This window comes from Rattus norvegicus, chromosome 4 (genome assembly GCF_036323735.1).
Source record: "Rattus norvegicus strain BN/NHsdMcwi chromosome 4, GRCr8, whole genome shotgun sequence".
NCBI lineage: Eukaryota > Metazoa > Chordata > Mammalia > Rodentia > Muridae > Rattus > Rattus norvegicus.
Window position 1 is genome coordinate 27,328,156 of NC_086022.1, and position 26,239 is coordinate 27,354,394.

Sequence of the window (26,239 nt, forward strand, 5' to 3'; positions counted from 1 at the left end):
TCTGAATGGGTACCAGATAGTGTTTTATGTAGTACTCAAATATGCTGGACCCAGAGCAAAAACAGGGTTTCAAAAGCACAGGGTAGGGAGAGGGATGCACACTGGGGCTGAGGAAAGGGCATTTCAATGAAAACATGCAGAAAAGGTACATTGACAAGAAAGCAGATGGCTTGTTCAAGAAATGACAAGCAGCCCATCCTATAGGAGCATTGTGAACTGTGGGGGGGGAGGGGGAGGGGAAGGGTAGGAGGAGAGGGGGAGAGACAGATAGACAGACAGAGAGAGATAGAGAGGGAAGAGAAAAATAGAGACAGAGAGACAGAGACAGAGAAACAGAGAAAGACAGTGTGTGTAATATACTGAAAAAAAATCCCTCTAATATTGATTTAAAACAAGATTTTTAGAGTTGAGGTTAAATGAAACGGACATCATAAGACTATTATAAAAAGGTCAATTCAGACTTCATTACTAATTTTAATTCTTTTCTTTAAACTCATTTTATTAGCACTCTATGCCTCTGAGCTTCTTGCTCCTTGTGTGGGAGATAGCTGAATATCCCAGACTATTTGAGATTATGCGAACTGTATTTTCCTTTACACGTTACCCAGCTACAGATTGACAATCTGTTATTTAAAACACCAGATTGGGACCAGAAGTGTTTCACATTTGTGAATTTGGAATATTTTCATGAAAATAGTGAGATACTTTGGAGATGGGATCTAAACCTAAAGAAGAATTTTATTGTTTTCATTTACAATTCCAACTTAGTTTAAAGCAGATTTTATATTTTTAGTAGACCTAACTTTTGTCATCTTGCAAGGTCAGGCACAGAAATATCAACGCAAGATCTGATACCGGTAATCGCGGAATTTTGGATATTAGAGCATTTTGGATTTCTGATTTTCTTTTTTTTTCTTTTTTTTTTCCAGTTTTCTTTCTTTCTTTCTTTCTTTTTTATTAACTTGAGTGTTTCTTATTTACATTTCGAGTGTTATTCCCTTTCCCGGTTTCCAGGCAAACATCCCCCTAATCCCTCCCCCTCCCCTTCTTTATGGGTGTTCCCCTCCCCACCCTCCCCCCATTACTGCCCTCCCCCCAACAATCACGTTCACTGGGGGTTCAGTCTTAGCAGGACCAAGGGCTTCCCCTTCCACTGGTGCTCTTACTAGGATATTCATTGCTACCTATGAGGTCAGAGTCCAGGGTCAGTCCATGTGTAGTCTTTAGGTAGTGGCTTAGTCCCTGGAAGCTCTGGTTGATTGGCATTGTTGTACATATGGGGTCTCGAGCCCCTTCAAGCTCTTCCAGTTCTTTCTCTGATTCCTTCAACAGGGGTCCTATTCTCAGTTCAGTGGTCTGCTGCTGGCATTCGCCTGTGTATTTGCTGTATTCTGGCTGTGTCTCTCAGGATTTCTGATTTTCATGATGGAGATTCTGGAACTATCATATAATTTTTTTTCTACTTCACTTCCAGCACAAACTATAAGACCTGAGGTCTATTTCAATTTCTTTGGAGTGTGGCCAGTGCACATAGGTCACATAGACCCTGATATTTTCACTTTCAAAGCATTTGAGCTACATTGGATTATATTGAGATTATGTTGAGTCAACATCTGAGACCTGGAAGTGAACCCGCAGAAATCTGAAATATATAGAAACACTGGGTTATGTATTCCAAGCTCTTGCTACATGAAGGATAGTCCACAGCATTGGCAAGATGGGGTCTTTTGATCCACTGTCTGAACGTAGTTTTACTTTCTAGTTCTTTGACTCCAGTAGTTGAGGAGTTATGAAATGTTAAAAGAGTCACATTTGCCTTGCCTTTTCATTATTCTTCTTGTACTTATGTGCACATCACTTCACTTGTTTCTTCTGGTTTTATTTTAGGAATCTTCTTATTAGGCCGATATTTGAGGACTCAGTCCCTTGTACCACTCAGAGAGGAGAGGAATTGTTGTAACAGCAACAATACCAAAGTCTACAAAGATAGAGAAATTTGCAAAAAAAAATTGCTTAAAGCTTTCTAATACATCGCCAACAATCGCTTCTCGGCCTTTTGGCTAAGATCAAGTGTAGTATCTAATACATCGCCAACAATCATGAGCCTAAAAATGACCAAATGACCAAAGTAATATATACTATCCTCTGAAGTTAAAATCTATTCATGGTGAGTGTAGAAATAATAAATCAGTGAAGTAGCAGGGACCAGAAGGAAGGAAAAAGAAAGGAGTGGAGAAAAAGTTACCAATGAGAAAACAAGAGATAGTGATGGGGGTGGGGTGGAGGTCACTGAAATAAGAAAGAAGAACAATAAAAATCCATCATAACATTGAGAAAAATTGAACACAAAATCAGATGGAAGGGGAATGAGATAAACTATAAGAATTTTGTTTTGAAAAAGTGAAAATAAGATCCATTCAAAATATTGCCAAAACTCTAATAAAGGAAAAAATATGGGAAACCCAGGGTCAATGAAACAAGCAAACAAAACTACAAACTAAAGTCTACCTAATAATGGTAATATGCACAAACAGAATTAGCTGGATATATGAATAAGACTAAAAATGAAAGCAAAGATTTTTAAAATATAATAAAGTAAAAATATTACTACAAGTGTAATTTTAGGAACGTGGGAAGAAGAGGGGGAGTGGAGATGAAGAGTTAAAAACAGTCCTTTTCTTGGTCCTCAGGAAGTTTCAGTTACATGAGTCGGGCTGCTTGGTCAGTTGAACTTGTAGACTCTTGCCTTTCCTGCCATTCTGTATTGAACAAGTATCCAATGGCCACCAGACTGTTTAAACTTCAGTAGCTCCCCTTTCTAGTGTATTGAGGACCTCTGCTGGCCACAAGTGGCTTTGCAGAGTGTGGGGTCCTGTTCCTTGAACCTACCTGTACACCCTTAGGGTGACTAATGTTCTAGATGGAGAGCATCTCTCAGCCTCTCATAGAATGGGAAATGCATTCGTAGCACTGGGGGCTGTCTCCACACTTTCCAAGCCCCTGTAAATATTGACCACCCGCTGGAGGAATGCGACCGTGGTGGTGGATCTCAAGTATTGTGCAGGAGTGCCAGTGTTCTCAGACTATAGCAGTGCGCAGCCTCCGTGGGACCTAAGGAGCAGAGCTGAAGATCTCCTGTCAGTTGATTGCTCCTGGCTACTTATGGCTAGTTATCTCCATGCACTTTACTCTCCTGGCAAGCTTTTCACCTCCGTACTTTTCTCCATTAATGCTTCCCAGCGTTTACCTACGGCTATGGTAGGATAAATGCAAGTTCACAGATCTTTCCTCGTAGGTTCATGGGGTAACTCAGTTTAAAACGGCAGGTTTCTTCTCAAAATGGCACCCAGACATCCCCCTCAGCGTCATAAAATTCAGACCCTTCGGACCCATGTCCAGAGGAATTACTTTCTCACTCAAACCTGAAGCTAGGTTTGAGCCTGTGAAGTCTTAGAGCTTGCTCTGAGGGTGGGAATGCCAGTCCCTTATCAGAGTCACATAGTTAACCTTTACAATGGAGCTCCTGGTTTCTTTTGTGGAGAGCTGCATGGCTGAGATATGCTTGACTTGCCTTAGTGTTCATGTTTTGCCCATCTCTTCCTCAGCAACCTTCGCTATCAATGTTTACCTCCGATGGTTTCTGAAGGTCACCCTCACTGTCTTTTTAGAGTACTCTATTCTTCCTCACAGTGACCCTTCTTAACCAGGGCACATGGAGGCAATATCTCGTCTGCCATCTTGCCTGGAAATTTCAAAGGAGGAACACTTAACAATTCCTTTGAGTAGTGAAAGATTATTTTCTTTAGCAGATTCTCTCTGACACCATCATTTTCCCTTTAAATACTGCAGAGTTCCTATTTTACCCATAGCCAGCTTGTCTCACTTCCGACTTATAGTAGAAGAACTGTCGCCAATTTTTTTTATTTGAAAGAAAGCTATTCTACTAGTTGTGACCAGGATGGATTATTCTAGTGCTCAAACAACAGAATTGACTTCATGTTTACCACAACACGGTTGTTTGGCAAATTGTAATCGTCCATTATCAGAAATAATTTTCTGTGTAGTATTCATTTGCAAACATAAATGTTTCATCTTTCTCTTGACACCACTAGGACAAATGCATTCAATAGGGTATGATATTAAAATTCACTATAGTGGTTGAGGAATGGTGGTGCATGCTTTAACACCACCACTCAGGAGGCAGAGGCAGTCTGATCTCTGAGTTCAAGGCCAGCCTGGTCTACGGAATGAGATCCAAGTCAGCCAGGGCTACACAGAGAAACCCTGTCTCAGAAAGAAAAAGAACCATAGCGTTAACACAGGGGTTTAGAAGTACAGATGCTCCTATAAGATGATTAACCAGAATAGAAAGTATGATTCATTTATATATAATTATAGAGAAATTATACTCACTAAATATCAATTAGCCACCAGGAAAGTTATTCAGATGGGGTTTTTAATGGCTTTGAGTATCTCTTTATCCAAATCTCAAAATGTTCAAAATTACGACATGAGAGGAATACAAATATTCCTTTACCAGCCACTCTGTTATTCTATAAGCAGCTGAGTGACAACAGGGAAAAGTTAGGATACACATGGAGTATCAGAATCACAGCTAGAACAAAGAAGATTGTTTAGAATTATATCACCGTTTTCTGGAGCAGCTAGGGTAGTGCACGTTCTAGCAAATGTTTGTCTAGGTTGTAGTCAGGGGAGTAGGAAAAGCAAACCATTAATGAGCTAGCCTGCAGGTCTGTGTCTTCCACATCCATGAAACACACTAAAAGAAAGTGAAATGTATGCACAGGAGATCATGTGCAAGATGGATATAATAATGTAGAATGTTGGGCTTCTGAAGGGGGAACCACCCATCCTGGTTTCCGTGTAGGTAGTTCTGGGCTGAAATATAATTATAAATATTGAGTGATCTCTTACACAAACGTACCATCTATTTGTTGATATGTTATAAATTGGGTATTAATCAGCCAGAGCAGCATAAGTGGAAGTAACAATTGTTGAACTGCTATATTTAAAACTAGATAGGACTCATATTCAGAAGATATATAACGAGTTGGATTATTGAAAATCTAAGTTTTTTATTCTACATACATTGAGTTACTGTATTAGTGTGTGTATAGAATTAAAAATAACTAGAATTTAACTTGTACCAGAACATCAGCAAGTAGTATCCGCATTAAATATTTTTCTATAATTGCTCTCACAGATACCTGACAGATGAAAATAAAGGAAGGACGATTTTATTTTAGTTGATGATTTGAGGGGCTGCAGAATATCATCTCAGAAAGCCTGATGGCCTAAGGGTCAGTTCTTCATGTTGTGCACAAAGTTTGGAAGCAAAAAGAGAGTAATCTTGATGCTCAATTGGCTTCTTTCTTTCTCCTTTTCTATTCAGTTTGGATTACCAGGCCATGAAATTATGAACATCACCCAGAGAGACTTAACAGTCACTGAAGGTCTTCAGTTGTAGGAATGACAACATTGGGAAAATATACTAGTTTTGGCATGAAATACACGTATTAGAAAGACACAAAAATGAGGCAGGAAAACAATTTAGAAGTCAAATGTCTGGCTGAGGTATTGGATTGTCTAAGCTGATATTTTATGTCTGGTGTGAAAGAGAATTTTCAGGTAATAGACTTTTCTCATTTTTTAAAATATTGCGCCGGTGAAATGGAGGTTTTGAGATAAGTTGACAAGGCAGATGTCATTGAATAAGAGAAATTAAGATTACAAGAGAAAAGGAAGGGTCGATATTGTCAGATATTAAGGTGTGAGAAAAATGAGAGCTGAGAAGAATTAGCTACAATTTGTAACGGAATGACACACACGCACCAGACACATGCTTGTGAATGGGTGAGTCTCTGGGAAGGCTGGTGTTAATTAGAGTAGATGTCTGTGGAAGAGCGAGCACAGAAACTATTTTTCCACACATTTTAAATGGATTTTAATTGTTATCAAAAAGGACAAAATGAGGATTTTACACACACACACACACACACACACACACACACACACACACACAAGTGAATGAGTTTTTGTTTATTTGTTTAAAGCATTTGCTTAGTGAGTAACTGATTATCCCTCAGAGTATTGATAGGATGGCCCAAATGTTGATCAATTACACCCAATATTAGCCTATATTTACAGAGATTCACTTAATGCACTCTCCTTGCTTACATGCATAATTTTAAATCAGAGATTCGTATGAGAGTTATATCAGATCCTAGTTTTTAGTTTGAATTCCTCTCATAACAATTAAAAATAGTATAAGTAAAGTTTTTAAAAGTAAGTGTCACAGGGAAGGCATTGTGTTTGCAGTTTCACATTAATAAAAAGATTATACATTAAATGTAAGAGATACAAAGTTATTGATGAGATTTACCTGTATATTTTCTTACTGAAGGGAACCATGTGGACTATGACTGTGGGTCAAGAGGTGAGTGTTGGGGAGGCAAGTATAGGTGTTTGGAGGGACTTGATGTGAAAGATAGTGGGATCGAGGTGACCCAAATCTGGTAGATGGCAGTAGATGGAAGATTCTGGACTATGTGTTTTGGATTTGTTTCATAAATGAGAGTCAATTTGTTTAAAGTTCTGGAGTCAGAGCTAGGTAGAGACAAATATAGAAAGTGTGTATGTGGAAAGAACAAGGTGTAATATATGAACAAAATCTTTAATAAAAGGGTAGGGTGGGGCCAAAGGAGATCAAGTTCAAGAGGAGAGAGAGTAGCTCAAAACTAGACAAAGAGATGTTTCAGTTTCTGAGAATTGACAGAAAGATGGAGGCAAGAACCAGGACCCTGGAATTTGTCACTCTGAGGCCACCGAGGTGAAAACTATTCCTCTGGACAGCGTCAATTTCTCTGTGAAACAGAAACAAGGTCATTCACAGAGAGGATGGGAGAGCTAGGGAGAGGGATGGTGGAGAGGTTGGTGCTCAGAAGGGAGAATACTACCCAGCTCCTGAGGAGGATGAAAGGATTTGGTCTCGAGGAGTGAAAGTTTTGCTTTTGTCTCACCTACACGATTGTATGGCTTTCTCTTAAGAAGTCCTGAGAGGCACAGCCAGAACATGTCAAATACAGAAGTGAATGCGAGCAGCAAACCACTGAACTGAGAACGGGATCCCCTTTGGAGGAATTAGAGAAAGGATTGAAAGGGCTGAGGGGGCTTGCAACCCCATAAGAACAACAATGCCAACCAAACAGAGCTTCCAGGGACTAAACCACTACCCAAAGACTATACATGGACTGACCCAGGGCTCCAGCTGCATAGGTAGCAGAGAAAGGCCTTGTTGGGCACCAGTGGAAGGAGAAATCCTTGGTCCTGCCAAGGCTGGATTCCCCCCAGTGTAGGGGAATGTGGGGGTGTTGTATGGGGAGGGGAACACCCTTATGGAAGAAGAGGATGGGATAGGAGGCTTATGTCAGGGAAACTGGGGAAGGGAATTACATTAGAAATGTAAATAAAAAATATCCAATAAAAAAAGAAGAAGTCTACATGGGAATTCCTCTGAGAGGAGGTCACAACTGGTCTCACTGAAATGGAGATTGCCGATGGAAAGGTCAAACTTCTAAATCTGTGTTCTCTTTCTTTGTGTTTTAGCTCTTTGCGTACTTTACCAACTGTGCAGAAAGCATTTGAATGGGTTCATTAAAAGGAATCATGAATTGGAGTCTGAGCTGAAGGAAGCATAATTAGACTTTGTTTTATTAGACTATGTATTACATTTCTGACCTGGCATTTTATGAACATGCACAGCCGTTAAACCCAGTGCCGCCTTATTCTCTCATCATCTGGCAAGTGAAGTAATTCTTGTTAGTTACCTTGCAAGCCTTCCATCCTACAATTTGTAGCATTCCACGGGTCCTCCCTCTCCTGCATTTGTCACAACTCCTCTCTAAAGCGCTCATCTTTCTGTATGTAATTTCATAGCATCACCAATTGGCACGGCAGAAAACATTTGGATGAATTTCTTTCAGTTTGGGATCACATCTCATTTCCCTTTCAAAACTTCAATCTTCGTAAGGAAGCCGTTCAAGGAAATGTTTACAATAGGATCCAGCAAAGAACTGCATTTGTCGATTCATTTGTTTGCCTGGTTTTTGTGTGGATAGCCCATGCGTTAAAGATGCAGTCTATATTTTTAAATGATTTTTCTTAAAAAAAATTAAAAGTGAAAAATATTTCATGACGTGCATTTTAGGAGGTTTACTACTGCTGTGATAAAACGCTATAACCAAAAGCAACTTGGGGAGGAGAGAGTTTATTTGGCTTACATGTCCTGAATGTCCACCGAGGGAAACCTTTTGGCCTTTGTACTAGAGGCTTTCCACAGAGATCTCTGGTCCCACTAGGTGCACAGATTCAGGGGAAGGGGAGAGAACTCAGGCAGGGAGGGGGAACTGCTTCCACTGCCTTGCTGCTGGTGCCCTTCCACCGTTCCACCGTCATTTTCTCACTGCTCCAGGACTTCTGGCTGGGCTGAGCTAACAGGAGCCTGACTGCTGCAGGGAGCTTCTGGTGGTGATTTCAGAGAGCAGATCTCTTCCCCAAGTGGCGGTGTTCAGGTCTTATGACAGAAGCTCTCAGGTGATGGAGTAATTCCTGCACACCTTTAATCCTTCCGGATATGACTCTTAAATACAGTTTTGGGATGGGTCAGGGTCTGAGTATTGAGTATTAAGTACTTCCTATTGGTTTAGCCTGAGAGCTTGGGAATACATCATCTACGTACATGACCTGTGGTCACGTCCTCACCTGTGGAGGAGGGGTTTGGGGTGTTGCCCTATCTGACTGATCTGTCTCAAACCTCTCTACAGGGGGTTGTGGGGGACAGTAGCTACATGTAATCTCCTGGGAGATTAGGAAGCTCCTACGGTCCCTCAGAGTCCCCTTGGCTTCGACCTATCTCGACCAGGAATCAGTATACTTTTCACAGCCCACCAACCCACAGAAACCAAGGAAGAAATTAAAACCATTAGGAACCCAGAGACCGGAACTGATGCACAGCCCATGAAGGGTGATACTTACTGACTTGCTCCCCAGGATTTGTGCTTCTTGCTTCCTTATAAAATCCAGGACCACCAGCCTAAGCATGGCATCACCCACAATGGGCTGAGCGCTTCTCCATCAGTTGCTAATTAAGAAAATGCCCTCCAGGTTTGCTTACAGATTGATTTTATGGAGGCATTTTCTCAATTGAGGATCCCTCCTCTCAGATGACAGCATCTTGGGTCAAGTTCACATAAAACTAGCAAACACAACCTGTGAAAATTCCACGAAATTCAAATTTAATATGCACAAATAAAATGTTACTGGAGCACACCAACTTTATTCATATGCATGCTGTCTTTTTTTTTTTTTCTTACAATGCACAATCCAGACTGGGAAGGTCTGCAAAGCCTAAAGTGTTTGCCATCTGACGTCCTGTGGGAAGTGTTTGTTCAACTCTGGTTTTGAAGTGGTTCTTAGGAAGATTGTTTCCATGTCTTCACCTCTTTTTCTCTTTACTCTTTGTAGACTTGCTTGTTTAAAAGAACAGCACTTTTTATGTAATTTCCCCATCTCCTTCCAAGCCTTTTTATGTATCTCACTTGTGTGACAAGTATGTAGACACACATATCCCCAAGTATATAAATATAACCTACTGAGTCAGTATAATGTTTCTTGTACACAAATCATTTCAGGGTTGACCACTGGGGTTCGTCCCTGGGAAGGACTATTACTCCTACAATAGCATCCCTCATTTGCCTATTTGTTTTATTTTAGTCAAGGTTTAAGGCTTCGTTAAATTCCTTTTTCACATTAGCATGCTTATTGGTGTCATCCTTATTCTGGCCTTGTTAGACAGCTTCGTTGTTGAAACTTCATGAGTGTAGCTTCCCTGGCATTTCAAGGATATATAATGTCACAACAAATGTCTTACTCCTTTGACTTTCTCTTCTGACGTGTTTCCTGAGCCTTATTCGTGAGGGTTGTGTTATAGAGGTATCTGTTGGGACTGGGTACAACCCGATCACTTGTTCTCTTTGTTCTGATTAGTTGTATTTTTCTGTAACAGTCTCTGTCTTTTGCAAAGAGACATTTCTTTAATGCACTTTTAAGACTTCATCATTGTTTTCATAGACCCAAGTATTAGATAAACCTTTCATGGTCTATAATCTTTCTCACTGATATATTTAGTAGACCTTTATAACTTTGACTAGCTGCTCTGCCAGGTTCAGTGAGTATGATGGGGAATCTGATAAATACTATTCAATACTATTGCACAATACGCTGCTTGACTTAGACAGCTTTGATTCAAATTTGGGCTTTATTGGTCTCTCTTCCTTAATAAATTTAGGTTCCTTTGGTTATCTCATCTTTACAGTGTAGTAATATTATCCAAACTTATTTCAAAATCAGTCTTGTGGCCCTTTAATGAGAAAAATCTATGTATTTAGCAATTTGGCACACATAAACTATTTAATTAATCTCTTGTTAGCTTTATTATTAATAAACTATGATAATCTCTACAATGGGATAAGAACCTGGTTCTGTGGCACCAATGAAGAGAGTAATGCTAAAACATCATAGCTTACTTTGACTTGTGCTCATAAATATGGCAATCTTTGTCTGACACAAAATATGGAAAATACTATGTTTTTTGGAATATGGCCAGAACATTGGATTCCTAGACTCTCATGCTGCAACATGGCACAGCTAAATTTTCATGTTTTGGAACTGGCTTTCTCCTTTGAAATCTCAGCATTCTTTGTGAAAAAGGCCTCGTGAATTCAAGAATAATCATGTGCCAGTCCCTGTGGTTGGTAGGGATGCTCTAGGTAGAACATTTCCCTGTAGGTATAGATTCTTAGCTTCCAAAACTCATGTTGTGAGTAAGAGCTGAGCCTTTAATTGATGGCTTTTCTTGCAGATGAGAGTTGTAATGCCCTCTTGCCTCATTCTGTTTCCTTTAACCCACAATACATGACGGAACCATCAGTCCCACTTCAAGCTTGCCTTGCAAACTCTTATCGTCTGCTTCTATTATGGCTGTCTCAGTACATCAATGTTAAAATTAGAAAGAAACAGGAGAGAGAAGTACAAAGAAGGATGCTAGTCAGAAGAAAAGACAGTGGGAAATTCAGATCAAATTCTGTTATTAAAGTCCTGTCTGAGATCTGAGCACATCACCTGGAGGTCAGTGTGCAGAGTCCCTCTCACTGGATAATTAAAGTGACAGTTTTGAAAAGACATCCAAATCCAAAGCTAGTTTTCTTTGACTATGACAGCCTCAATTACAGTGATCAAAACCATTTTAATTAGTAGGGGATGTTTTTGTATAAATCTTTTTAAATCATTGTGAAGCTATACATTTTACTTAGAATAAGTGATGCTGCTTTTAGCTAGTTTTGAATGTTGTATTTTTGACGGTGAAATAAACACAATGATGCCTAAAGGTAAATTATCTTTGGAGAGAAAAGTAAAGTAGGAATTTTGGCATCATATCGATTGTAGAATCATGGTAAGCCTCTTAACATTTTCCCCCTTTCATTTCTCCTGCTGCATCCACGTGTAAGTATAGAATGGGATAATTGGGCTAATTTGTGTTGTGTATGTGCTTAAATATATGCCAGGATATTTACAGACAGTTTGTACTACCTAAATTGTAGCAATGATCATGTTAGAAGTGACTGATTTTTGCCACATAATGAAAGAAAAGATATAATCATCCTGTCAATGTGATTTATTCAGAATAATTAATGTTAGAATAATTTTCTCTATCTTATCAATGCACACTACCACTTAACCGTATTAAAATGGAGTTTTAGCAACAATCTTCTATCATAAATTTTGCTTTTCAGATAAAATCGTTTTTAAGTCTTTATTAAACATTAATGTACAGAATAAGAAATTTTATTTAAATGAAGAGGAAACAAATCCCCTTGGTGCTTGACTGGAAATTTGGTAAAATTCATATCCATATATTAGAGTTTAAAACGTAGCTCTAGGGTTTTTCCCCCTTGAGATGTTTTGATTTCTTAATGAATCCTAATATGTAAGACCAGAAAACTGCTACAGATACAGAATAAGCCAAACATAAGTGGTGTTCCATTTTAAAGACTAGGCTATTATTTTTCTTTGATAAACAAAACTTAATTTCACAGGTGAAGACAGTTTGCTATTATCAAGCATTTATAGTGGTTTAATGTAATGGATGAGTATATGGGTGATCTTAACAGTGCAATCTGACCAAAAATCATGGCACACGTGTGAGAAGGAAAAACTACACAGGGCCTAATGCCATGCACTCTTCTTCAGGTTCTTTTTTCGTTTTTCTTTTCTTTGAAATGTAATAGATAACAACTGAATAAGTCAACGAAAAGTAGGTCCCTTGGAAAGGTAAAAAATCATAGAGACAGTATTAATAGATGTGCATTATGTGTAATATATATTATGAACAATGCAAAAGACTATTGGCAAAACATGTGAAGGAAGGAAGATATGCAGTATAGATGCTGAGTTTGTAGACAGAATCCACATTTTCATTGACGTGTGACATCTGAGGAAAGATCGTGAGGCCATTAGGAAGTTCACAGGGGGAAATGCTAGAAAACAAGCGTTTGGATAGCTCATCCAAACTGTGCTCAAGCCTTGAGGTGTAAGATCTCTCCTGAGAGACACAGCCAGAATACAGCAAATACATAGGCGAATGCCAGCAGCAAACCACTGAACTGAGAATGGGACCCCCGTTGAAGGAATCAGAGAAAGGACTGGAAGAGCTTGAAGGGGCTTGAGACCCCATATGAACAACAATGCCAAGCAACCAGAGCTTCCAGGGACTAAGCCACTACCTAAAGACTATACATGGACTGACCCTGGGCTCCAACCTCATAGGTAGCAATGAATAGCCTAGTAAGAGCACCAGTGGAAGGGGAAGCCCTTGGTCCTGCCAAGACTGAACCCCCAGTGAACGTGATTGTTGGGGGGAGGGCGGTAATGGGGGGAGGATGGGGAGGGGAAGCTAGTATAGAAGGGGAGGGGGAGGGCTTAGGGGGATGTTGACTGGAAACCAGGAAGGGGAATAACAATCGGAATGTAAATAAGAAATATTCAAGTTAATAAAGATAAAAAAAAAAGAGTAAACATGAAGATCGCCATTGTACGAGCAGAGTATATAACACAGTGAAGTCTTGGAAAACTCAAGTGGGAAAAGTAGAATAATGTAGGATCCTAAGTCAAACCATATGGAATTCTGACTATTGTAAAGAGTTAAGACTGTTGACTTGATAAGCGAAACAATCTTTTTTACAAAGGATTTCTGGAGCGGTTGTGTGGATAGTAAATGATCTAGTCTGTAGGGGAAAAAAGAAAGAAAAGAAAGAAACAAAGAACTATGTATAGGGAGATAATGGGTATTTTAGAGGTTTTCTATATTTCATGTGAAGGATGATGTTGATTAGAACTGGGTAGTAGTTCTACTTGGAAATTGGATTCTGGATATCATAAAATGTAGATTCTATAGGATTAATTTACAGAATATTTGTGAAGTAGAAATGTGCTCTCTCTCTCTCTCTCTCTCTCTCTCTTTCTCCTTCCCTCCCTCTCTCTCTCTCTTTCTCTCTCTCTCCATGTGTGTGTGTGTGTGTGTGTGTGTGTGTGTGTGTGTGTGTGTGTGTTGAATAATGGATGAGTTGCCAAATATTTATTTGGAAAATAATGGGAAGATAAGTGTGAGGTGACAATATTCAATGACTGATTTTCAGTAGTACCCATTTGAGTTGATAGCTGGTAGTTGGATACAGGAGCATGGATTTCAGGAAAGGTGTCTATATTGGTGATATAGACTATGTCTTCTAGACACATGACAGTGAAATTCTCTAAGCGGTGTCATGAAGGAGGCCATTGTTGCAGAGGAACTGCACAAGCTGTTCCCAGTGTTCTCCAAAGTGTCATGTTGGTAGGAGGTCTGCGTAGGTGAGAAGTATCAGGTATCAGTCTTCTGGAAAGAGGTAGCTGTGACTCATACTGTCAGCACCCACAGACTCACCAGAAGGCTTTGCCATTTTCTCCCAAGTGAATGTCACATGGGGGAGGCTTTGCTGTTTCCCTGGGTTTGAAGCACTGGGATCCTTAATTACCAACACACATTCACAATCTTCTCCCCACACTGAGAAAATAGTGGAGGGTAGAGAAATCAAAGGCTAGGGTATTTGATCAGAGAAAGTTATGAGTGAATTACTGAAACTACCAACTGTTATGGCGTGAGTAGTATTGAAAAAATGACAGTGAGGCATGAATTAATTTCTTCAATGAACAAGGGGATGCATTGCTGGGAGTTGAAGGAAGATGGAACAAACTGTAATGGCGGGTGGCAGTCAACTAATAGCAAGAGTTTCAACTATGAGAATGGTGTTTAAACAAAACGAGGAGCTGGAAGGCAAACAGTTTTTCTGGGCTTAGGAGGAAGTGGGCCCTTAATGAAAAGCCTGAGCAGAGATGGCTTCATCATCTTCTGGGGAAAGAGTAACAGGCAAATAGATGTGCAGGAGATCTTGAGGATACAGATATATTTTGTGCCTAGATCCATATGCTTTGTTGGAATTCTTTCTGTCCTTTCTGTTTTGTGTGGGAAGATGGCTCATTTCTTCCTCAAATGCCTGCCTGAGCATCTTTCCCTAGTACCTTCAGGGACATGTTTTTCATTTGAGCTCTTTGCTAAATTAGGACACTTGATATTTACATATTTTTGACTCTAAGCTAGAGACATTTATTTCTTTTATACACAAAGTCAATGGGACTAAAATGTTTTAAATAATGTGGACAAAATATCATTTACCATAAAGAGATCATTTATATCACTTGGGTTACAGGATTAAAAATTCTTAATTTAGTTCTGGAAAAAAGATCATTTAAGAACTATTGCCTTAGCAAACCACTGAACTGAGAACAGGACCCCCGTTGAAGGAATCAGAGAAAGAACTGGAAGAGCTTGAAGGGGCTCGAGACCCCATATGAACAAACAATGCCAAGCAACCAGAGCTTCCAAGGACTAAGCCACTACCTAAAGAAAGACTATACATGGACTGACCCTGGACTCTGATCTCATAGGTAGCAATGAATATCCTAGTAAGATCACCAGTGTAAGGGGAAGCCCTTGGTCCTGCTAAGACTGAACCCCCAGTCAACGTGATTGTTGGGGGGAGGGCGGCAATGGGGGGTGGGTGGGGAGGGGAACACCCATAAAGAAAGGGGAGAGAGAGGGGCTAGGGGGATGTTTGCCCAGAAACCGGGAAAGGGAATAACACTCGAAATGTAAATAAGAAATACTCAAGTTAATTAAAAAAAAAAAGAAGAACTATTGCCTTATCTGTTGTATGATGCTGTTTCTTCAATGACGGCCATTAACAATACTCCCAACAAAAATGTATGTCCCAAAAGGACATAAGAACTCAGACTGCAATGACACACATAATTATTCATATATAAGTGTCATTAATTAAATAATGTGTAATAAATAGTACTTTCAGTGGAGAGAATGGCAGAAGAGGTTGCCTGTGGCATCAGCTGTTGCTTCTTCCTTCTGGACACTCATCCCCTGATGACTGAGAATAACCCACATTTATTTGTATTTGGAAAGGTATATATCCAAGATTTTTTAAAGACACATGTTGTCCTCATTATGGAATTCCTATAATTTTCATGGCTAAAAATTTCTCCAAGGCTTCAAAGTTCATAATGTATTTTCTTCACAAGACTTCTTTAGAATAGATATTCTTACTACTTTCCACCCCAGTCAAATGAAAGTCTACTTTTCTGATTCCAAAAATTGCTTTTTCTTTGCTTTTGCCTAGGTCATGAGAAAAGGTTTTATCCATGGAACAAAACAAAATTTTATGTTTCTGAGTGTTTTGTTCACATGCATGTTTGTTACTATGCATTCCCTGTAGCCAAGGAAGTCAGAGGAAGGTATCAGATCTCTTGACCTGGAGTTATAGACAATTGTAAGTGACCTTATAGATCCTGAGAACCAAACCTGGGTCCTCTGCATGACAAATTGCTCTTAACTGCTGAACCATCTCTCCAGCCTCCATGCTTTAGCAACTGTTAAAAATGAATTTGTATGTAATACTTAAAGAAATTTTAATCTATAAACCTATTAATTATATATTTGCACTTAAGACATTATCACCAGATTAGAAATTTAAATCAATAGAATTTACTATTACACAACTCATGCAGATCAGAAATCTATGTGTGGCTTTGCTGGTCCTCTGTTTTGGGTCTTCCACAGTCTTGTGAGTCATTACCTTAAGCTGGACTGTGGAGGATCTTTTAAATTCAATCTGTGGCTATTGTGCGCCTTAAGTTTCTCACTTGCTGTGGACTGGATCTCTCCTTAGTTATGTGGGGTTTTCCAAAATAGTGACCGTTTAAAAATGTTCACATTTACCGAGCAAGCGAGAGAGAGTCCACCAAGATACACGCCATAGTCTTTTCCCAAGGACTAAACCACCTCCCAAGGAGTACACATGGACAAACTCATGGCTCTAGCTGCATATGTAACAGAGGATGGCCTTTTTGGACACCAATGGGAGGAGAAGTCCTTGGTCTTGACAAGGCTGGACTCCCCAATGTAGAGGAATGTCACGGAGGGGAAGTAGGAATGGACAGGTGGTTGGGTGGGGGAACTCCCTCATACAAGAAGGGAGGGGGAATGGGATAGGGGGTTTATTGATGGGAAACTGGGAAAGGGGATGACATTTGAAATGTAAATAAAAAATATCCGATAAAAAATAGCTTATTCATAGAAGTGATATCTCTTCATTTTTACTGTCTTCTGTTCCCTAGAGTGAAGTCTCAGGGCCCAGTACACCCTTAAGAGGAAAAAATGACACATAGGCAGCAGGGTCTGAAGGCAGAGATCATTGAGAATTATCCTTAAATGCTGTCTACCATAAACAATTAAGTATTTGTCTTGGATATTTTAATTAAAAAGTATACGGAATTAAAATATATTAAAATATATGGATAAAAATAATTAAATAGTCAAAGAAAACCAGTAATAGCTTTATATATACATATTATAAAAATCTAGAAAGTAACATGCATTGCACACGTTTATGAAGTAATGTTATGGCTAAGTGAATGGCAGTGTATTAGCTAAGGTTACATGTTCTTTCCTACTGTGTATTAAGGCTTCCCTGTCTGTTACAGAGTATAGTCTAAACTCCCTAGACCGAGCTTCTAAGTACCACTTCAAATGTAGAATTCAGAGTGTTCTTAAGATCCTATCAAAAGTGACATTTGAAATTGAGACATGTGGTCTGTGTATAAAATATATGCCCTACTGAACTTAGGACAGTGATGTATCTATCATAGCCGCAGTTATTATAATAGCCGTTGAATTACAAAATGATATACCCCATCCCCCAGGCAGTTGCAAAGCTCAAATCTTAGCTTTCATTTATTTACGTTCAATTTAAAGAATACAGAAGCAGAATGGAATTGGTGAAAATTTCTCTGGAGATTTCATAAAGGAAATCCTGAGTTTTAGGCCATCCAACACTGCTATTTTATGCGACTTCCCTTCTTTTAAGTGTTGTAGGACAGTCCCTTCTCTCATTTTTTTCACGTGGTCCTCACCAGCACATCACTTCACAGAATCTAATTTAAGGTAAGAAATGAACTGAAGAGTTTGGATCAAATCGTGTGGTTAGAAGGAAGTAGTGGGAAAGTATCAATCATTAGCAAAGTTATAATTCCATTCTTCCAGCCTTGAGGCAAAATTCCCAGGAGCCTTCGGTACAGCCTGCATGTGAAGATGGCTGACTTGTGAAGATTCTGGAGTGAGAGGTGTAAACATGGAGCACAGAGCTCCGACATGGATCTTTGACCGCCAATGTAACAACCCTTGTAGGCTGGGAAGAAAAGAGGAACTTACCTGCTATTTCATGTTATAATTTCCTCTGCCTCTTTGTTTCTTTTGTAAGAGCATAGTCTGTTGCTCAAGAGTGATTATATATAAGGCACCCTATTTTCCAAATATGAAACACCAGAAGAAATGAATCTCTTTGGGACAAAAAAATGCTAGAAAGTTGAAAATTATTATCAAATTCATTTTATATCTTTACTAAATACCATATCACTTTCATGAAAGTCAGGAAGAGAAAGGTAATCTTTACATGTCTGCCATACTTTATATGTATATACAATTTGTGTCTGACTAGTGTATTGAGTACATTTTAATATCTCCACTTTAAAAAATATGTTTAATAGCCAATACTGAGATACCAACAAGTAATTTGTTACAAGAAGAAAGTAAAATTTGGAATTCATATGCTGTGTGATTTGTGGGCATTAGAACAGAACTTATTATCAGACATGACTTAGTTAAATGATTACTTCATATCAAGAAATAATTAAAACATTAAGCCATCTAGTGAAACTTGCCCTTTAAAATTAGTTGGTAAGGGTCCAGGTGAAAACGATTTGTTGAATGTTATGCAGTTGGTTTGTGTTAGAACAATTGATGGGGGCTCAAGGGATGCATCAGTGGGTAAAAGTGTTTGCTGCCCAATCCACAGGAGATCAGGCACATTAGCATGAGCATCTGTAATTCTAATACACGTACAGAGATATGGGAGACAGGAGTATACAAGTAACTTTTATTCTCCTGATGCAATTGTTTTCTCAGAGGCTTACTGCTGAAAAATCACACATTTTTTAGAACTTTCTGAACTTTGGCTGGCAGGTTCAACTTAGCTGTTCTGGCACAACTCCTCTCCGAACTGTCTGATTCAATCTGACGTCACTCGCCTTCTCACTGAATTGCCATGGTTGGCTTCAAACTAACTCTGGTAATCTTCTGGCTCCTTCGCATACACAGGCTCATTCTTTCTTCACCTGGGTCTAACTAGTTCTCTCTGCAACCTGTCCCTGTAAAATTGTCCCTGTAAAAACTGCCTCTGAGCTTTACAAACTGAACTGCCATGAGCTCCACTCCACTGAACAGCCTCACAACTCAGACTCACTGAACTGAATGACTGAACTCAACCCTCCATGCCTCTGTCTCCTGAGATCAGGAATTAAGGTATGTGCCATTATACCTGGCCTGAATCTTTTCCTTACCCAATACTTACTCTATACCAGATTGGTCCTGAAGTCAGATATCTCCTTGCCTCTGTCCCCTGGGATTAATAATGTGTCTGTATTCCAGCTGTCTTTGGATGTGATCCCTTGCCAATGTTGCTGGACTAAAATTCCTCTACATGGAAGACTCCCAGGAAGCTCATCCTACCCCAACTTCTGCACAGAATTATTTAAATTTCATGTGCTACAGAGTAAGGAAAGTACCTGTATAGTGACTGACTATGCTAAGTATTCAGACTATCATAAAATTATGGTTATTTATTTTGTTCGGGATTTGAAAGGCTAAAGGCATTAGAATGATTTTTTTTCAAATTATGATCGAAATATTATATTATTTTCTAGGGCTGTGCAATGGAAAGATTTAAATACAAGTCTGAATTTCACCAATGAGTAGTCTGAGGTATAGAGATAAGAGGAAACGTATCTGAGGTAGCATGGCTTAGTTGGTGATGCTATGATGTGAGAAGCATCAATTCTTACAGGGCTCTCTGGAGAGGTATTATGTGGATTTTCCATTTATTATTATCAGACTTGTCATGGTACAATCAGGATTTTCTTTGATTCCTCTAAAGAACTTCATTGAGAACCAGAATTGATAGTGTCTTATTCTTTAAACACAATTAATTTCATATCTGAAAAAATAAACAAAAGCTCATGCTGGGATGACACCCATAAAATAAGGTAAGTATGACAGATTGAGAACAATTGCCTAAAAATCTGGGCAATATGCAAGTCTAAAAAGAGGCCCCCATAAAGTTTTGTGAGCTCAAGACTTCTCCATAAACTAATAATATTAATTGGATTGATTTTCCAAATATATAGGTTAATTTAATGCCAGAGTTTTTAATATGATATCTGAAAAAAAAACTTTGGCTACCATTTACCTGTAGTTAGGTACAACTTGAAAGGACTCTGTTCTACCAAGATGTATTTATTTCTAATGAATCATTTATCAGTATGTATCTTCCCTGCCTAATGGGTAGCATATAGTTTCTAATCCAGCTAAAGTCTTTTCACTGGTATTTTATGGCAATCCTGCTCCTGCTCTGAAAATGAGCGGGATGTGTATTTATTGGAAATGGGTAGAATTTATTTTTGAAATATTTTTTTTTCTGGTCTTCTCTGACTCATTGTCTTTTGTTGTTCTCCAAGATTTCTTTACACCCACCCGTGGATTATTTTGCATGCCATCTCTATATGGTATTTTATATCCCACTTTCTTTTCCTTAGAGGAAAGTTGCTGTTCTCTTCAACATATGGCCTTGAGACTATATATCTACATTTTGGTTCACATTAAGCATAAGGTATAACTTGGTAGAAGAAAAAGGAGCTTGAAATATCAGTTTATGTGTAATCCCCAAGAGGTGCTCTAAGTTTTCTCAATACATTTCTGGACAATGGTATCTGTTGACGAGCTTGACTGAGTATGCTCAGCATGGATTGAGTCATGAACTTTTCTAGGTATCCAAAGTACAGAATCTCTTTAATGCCCTGACTTTAGGACTCTTAGCTATGACATTTTTGTCCCCACAACTGACTTGTTACCTTTTGCATGTAACAATTCTCTTTTTGTTCTTTAAGATTTTTCAAATGAGTTGGTGACATTAGTCCATGTGTCCATGTTACTTTACACACACACATTTGGAAGCAGCATTTCATACTCGGTTATGTTCCCATTTTTAATATAAGTAATCTACACACAGTGAATGCATATATCTCACATTTTCTATATACCTTGGTGAAAATGTTCAAATGCACGGAATATATTTGGCCAAGTTCCTAGCAAGACATTGCTCATTATCACGGTTGCAGGATGGTAGTTTCAAAGTCAATACGTGCTTCTGCCGCTCCCATTCAAGGTAATAATATGGATGATACTTTTCACCATTGATGAGTTTCTTTAGAACATTTTATAAGTGAATTCACAAATACTCCTCTTGATTTTGCTCCTGTCACTTAGCATAATATTTCTATCATTAGCTTTTATAATTTTTATTGTATCAGCAGTTCATTTTTCTTTATTGTCAATATAAGAAAGCATTGCTTAGGAGCCCATGTCAACCATTCCTCCCAGTCAGTTCTGCCTAAGCTTAGGGATAAAGTCAGCCTCTAAGGTTTTTAAATTAAGGGTCTGGAGAGATGGCTTAGTGGCTAAGCACACTGGCTGCTCTTTCAGAGGTCCTGAGCTCAATTTCCTGCAACAACATGGTGGCTCAGGAATATCTATGATGGGATCAGACGCCATAAGGGCAAATTTATGTTGGCTATTGTGGTGGTTTGTATATGCTTGGGCCAGAGAGCAGCACTATTAGCAGTTATGACCTTGTTGGATTAGGTGAGTCACTGTGGATGTGGGCTTTAATAACCTAGTCCTAGCTGCCTGGAAGTGAGTATTTTGCTTGTAGAAGATGTAGAATTCTCAGCTCCTTTTGCACTATGCCTGCTTGGATGCTGCCATGTTCCTGCTTTGGTGATAATAGACTGAAACTCTGAACCTGTAAGCCAGCCCCAATTAAATATTGCCCTTATAAGAGTTGCCTTCGTCATGGTGTCTGTTCATAGCACTAAAACCCTAACTAAGACAACTATACTTGGTAGAGTGAAAATGTGCAGTTTTCCTCTCATGGTGTTTTCCACCTTTGCTCTCTGAATAGCTTTGGGAATACTTATGTAGGCAACTGTGTACATGCATAGGGTAGAGAAGAAGGGAAGCCTACACACAGCCAATTATTTACTCCTGTCATTAAATGATCTGATATTGGGTGGGGGAAAAGGACTGAAGTCCTGAGGGCCAGCAGAAAGAATGGAAACAGGCAACCTCAGGAGGAAGGAGGTTAGGAGGACACTCTAGAATGTACCAGAGACCTGGGGAGTGAGATACTCTCAGGACTCAAAGGGGGAGACCTTAGATGAAATCTACAGCGGGAAGAGGGAACTTATTGTAGCTACCTCCAGCAGAAAGACAGGGGATCAAGTGAGGGATGGGGTTGTTATCCCATAGCCAAAGCTCTGACCCGTAATTCTTCCTACCTGAAAGAAATGTAGGGATGGAAATGGAGAAGAGCCTGAGGAAAACAAGGTCCAGTGATAGGCCCAAAGTGGGTTCTAGCTCAAGGGGAAGCCCCAAGACCTGACAGGATTACTGAGGCTATGGGGTATTCACAAAAAGGGACCTATCATGACTGTCCCCCAAAAGACCCAACATGCAGCTGAAAGAGTCAGATAGAGATATGTGCACCAAACCAAGGAACAGAAGCTGTTGATCCCTTTGGTTGAATAAGGGAAAAGCTGGAGGAAGCTAAGGAGAAGGGCAACCCTGAAGGAGGAAAAGCATTCTCAATTTACCTGGATCCCGGAGATCTCTCAGACACTGGATCACCAACCAGGCAGGATACACCAGCTGAGATGAGGCCTCTAACACATATACAGCAGAGGACTCTGGGTCTGGGTTCAGTCAGAGAAGATACACCTAACCCTTAAGAGACTGGAGGCCCCAGGAAGTTTAGAAGTCTGGTGGGGTGGGTGGGGTTGGGACATCCTTATGGAGACTGGGGTGTGTGGGGAGGAGGTATGGGATGTGGAATAGTCAGGGATGGACGGGGGGAGGGGAATAAAATCTGGAGTGTAAAAATAAATTCATACAAAAATAAATTAATTTTTAAAACTGATGTAATTGTGCACTGTGGGATAAGTGGACTGTACCAGCAGACAGAAGGGGTAAGGTCAAGCCAGCCTAAACTTTGGGGAAATCTCAGAGTTGAGAGGGTAGGCGTGAGGCCATCTCCTTGCCAATCGACCTGATCAGAACACATAACATAACCATGGCACACCACTAAGGGAACCATGACAATCAGTCACTGTAGAAAAAAATCTGGAGTTCCCTGTGCTAATGAGGTATTTCGATAGACCCCAAGTATTTAAAACTGGTTCACCCTAAGTAAGATGTATGCATTCGTACCCACCAACAAACAAAGCAGTTTGGACAAGCAAGGACCATTTCCTTCATCAAGGATGACCGGGTTTAGGTGTGGGGGCTTTGTCTTCAAAAGCAGCTCCAAAATCTCCCGGAGACAGCTTTCTCTCTTCTAGCCACTCTATACTCTCAGACTCTGTTCTCAACTCCCTGAGGTACCCCATCTGTGTCTGGGTACACAGGAGACTGAGAACCACAACATCCTTCCCAGATCTCACTGTTTCTCACTCAGGAAAACACAGGCTGGGCCCCTATCACAGACTGTGCTCTGCCTCCCCTGGGCAGCTTGCTTGCAGTGCTCTGGCAACACAGGAGCATGACAGACAGGCAGCCCAACAATTCAGGGAGTCTGTTTCTTGATTACAAACAATTTCTCATAAGTTTGTAGTCTGAATCCACCCTTCTGCCCCCGAAAGTCTCAAAAGCTTGACAAAGGCCACATGCTGTTGTTGACACACAGGGTGTGGACAGTCTAGGGTAGGAGGAAAAAGGAGAGATAAGCAATATGCAACTACCTAGCCAGCTACCCACGTGAATGCCACAGATAGGAGACTCTCCCAGCTGGTTAAGGCTGAATCTGCCTTTTTTTTTTTTATCTTTATTAACTTGGGTATTTCTTATTTACATTTCGATTGTCATTCCCTTTCCCAGTTTCAGGGCCAACATCCCCCTAACCCCTCCCCCTTTCTCTATGGGTGTTCCCCTTCCCATCCTCCCCCCATTACCACCCTTCCCCAACAATCACATTCACTGGGGGTTCAGTCTTGGCAGGACCCAGGGCTTCCCCTTCCACTGGTGCTCTTACTAGGCTATTCATTGCTACCTATGAGGTCAGAGTCCAGGGTCAGTCCATGTATAGTCTTTAGGTAGTGGCTTAGTCCCTGGAAGCTCTGGTTGGTTGCCATTCTTGTTCATATGGGGTCTCACACCCCTTCAAGCTCCTTTAGTCCTTTCTCTGATTCCTTCAGCGGGGGTCCCATTCTCAGTTCAGTGGTTTAATGATGACATTTGCCTATGTATCTACTGTATTCTGGCTGTGTCTCTCAGGACAGATCTACATTCGGTTCCTGTCGGCTTGCACTTCTTTGCTTCATCCATCTTGTCTAGTTTGTTGGCTGTATATGTATGGGCCACATGTGAAGCATTCGCATTTTCGTCATCCTTCTTGAGTTTCATGTGTTCTATGCATCTAGAGTAATTTGAGCATTTGGGCGAATATCCACATATCAATGAGTGCATACCATGTGTGTTTTTCTGTGATCGGGTTACCTCACTCAAAGTATGTATTTATGTCAAAATTGTGAAGGAAAGTTGTTGAGATGATTGATAAATGAGTTAAAAAGGAAAAAAAGTGGATTCATTGGAGGACAGAGAAGGAGTCTAGTCGACCCAGTAGTGTGTTAACACTTGAGCAAATTACCATCACCTGAAAGCAAGGGGAGGGAAAAGAGAGAGAAATTATCTTCCTACAACGTGTCTTAGTTGCTGTGACATGCTTTGATTAAAGCATTTTTATTGCAAGTAAAGTGAAACAAAAAGGAATCCTCACTTCCCAGCACTATCTATCTATGCCGTTTGATTTTGATTTCTGAAGTGGTAAAGGCATATTGTCTTTCTTTTTCTTTCTAATTTTATTGTTTCAGGGTTTTTTTTGCAAAATAAAATAAAATTTGATAGAAAAATGAAAGACAAGGAAAGAGATACTTAAAAAAACTTGTCTAAAGTCACTGCTATATATTGACAACTTAGAAACATTTTCTTTACTTTTCTGTGATTTGTTGTGTCATAGGTAACAGATGATGAATATGAAGGAAATGTTCACTAAGCTTTGAGGGGAAAATCCGAGAAAAAAAACAAGTATGAACAAATCTTTCAGCCTTCTGTTTTTAGCAGGTAAGTAGTCCATTGGTCATTACAAATGTGTCTACCACAAATTAACATGGCATTTAATTTAATTTAGGGATAATTTAGGTTAATTAGATTAATAATTTAGATAATTAGATTAATATTTTATAATAAGCCAATATTGTCAATAACGCAAACTAACCACATCTGTAAGAAAGAGTCTATTAAGCAAAATGATTGAAGATGGGACAGAGTTCTAAGCTAAAATATCAATGTGCATTTAATTAGAACTATGGAACAAAAAATGAATAATAGTCTATTACATAATAAATTTGATTTTAAAACATTATGTTTTACTACATAACAAAAATCGAAATACTTATCATTTCTCTTTATTCCTTTCCTTTCTTCGCTCACTCTTGTTCATTAACCTCCGTCCTGTCTCCTTTCCCAGACTTGACCATCCACGTACTAGGCCTTTGATAAAATCCCTGGTATTATCCAATATTTTCACTACTACTTGACTGAAATAAAATCCTTTTATTGTTCTTAAAAGACACTTATCAAAAAGAAAAAGTGCAAATACTTTCAAAGCCATCCTAACTTCCTTCTAATTCTGCAAATACTTATCCTCACACCAGCAGTGTTCCACTGACAGGAACTCTGTCACTTCAAAAGGAGCCCCATTAGAAATTTAGCTTTCATGATCAGAGCTTTGGCTTTCATACACCCACTGAATTCACCATGCTTAATAATGCTTCATAACCTTCCTTCACGATAACGTTTCAATAATGTGCATTATCTTTTCGTATCTTGAATGCATGCCTTATTTAAGTGGTTAAGGAATGAGATTTTTCATGAAGACTTATTTGTCCTGAAGTAAGGCCAACTTGTACTACAAAGGTTAAAGCGAGATGAAATTAGGATCTAAATTGTCAGGAAAAACATTCACATAATAAAATTAAAGAAGAAACAGAGTCTGTGAAAGTATTTAATGAATTCATATATATAGTGAAAATAATATACATTCTAGCTTATGCCTTGCTTTTGTTTCCCCAAGGTGTGACTCTAATCACTTCACCTATGTTTGTTAACTGGCCTTTCTGGGAGTGGGGTAACACTATATTTAGTTGACACTAAATTGAACTCATTTCTGTAACTATATCTAGTATCAGAAACAAAAGAAAACAAAAACAATAAACAGAACCTTAGAGCAGATATGCACAGTATATAGAAAGCAGCAGAAGAATGACTAGAAACAAT

The 26,239-nt window shown here is 39.4% G+C and overlaps 1 pseudogene; it reads left to right on the forward strand.

Moving 5' to 3' along the window:
* The first annotated feature begins 2,040 nt into the window (after positions 1 to 2,040).
* LOC120102760 (U2 spliceosomal RNA) lies at positions 2,041 to 2,182 on the forward strand (annotated as a pseudogene).
* Positions 2,183 to 26,239: the final 24,057 nt, after the last annotated feature.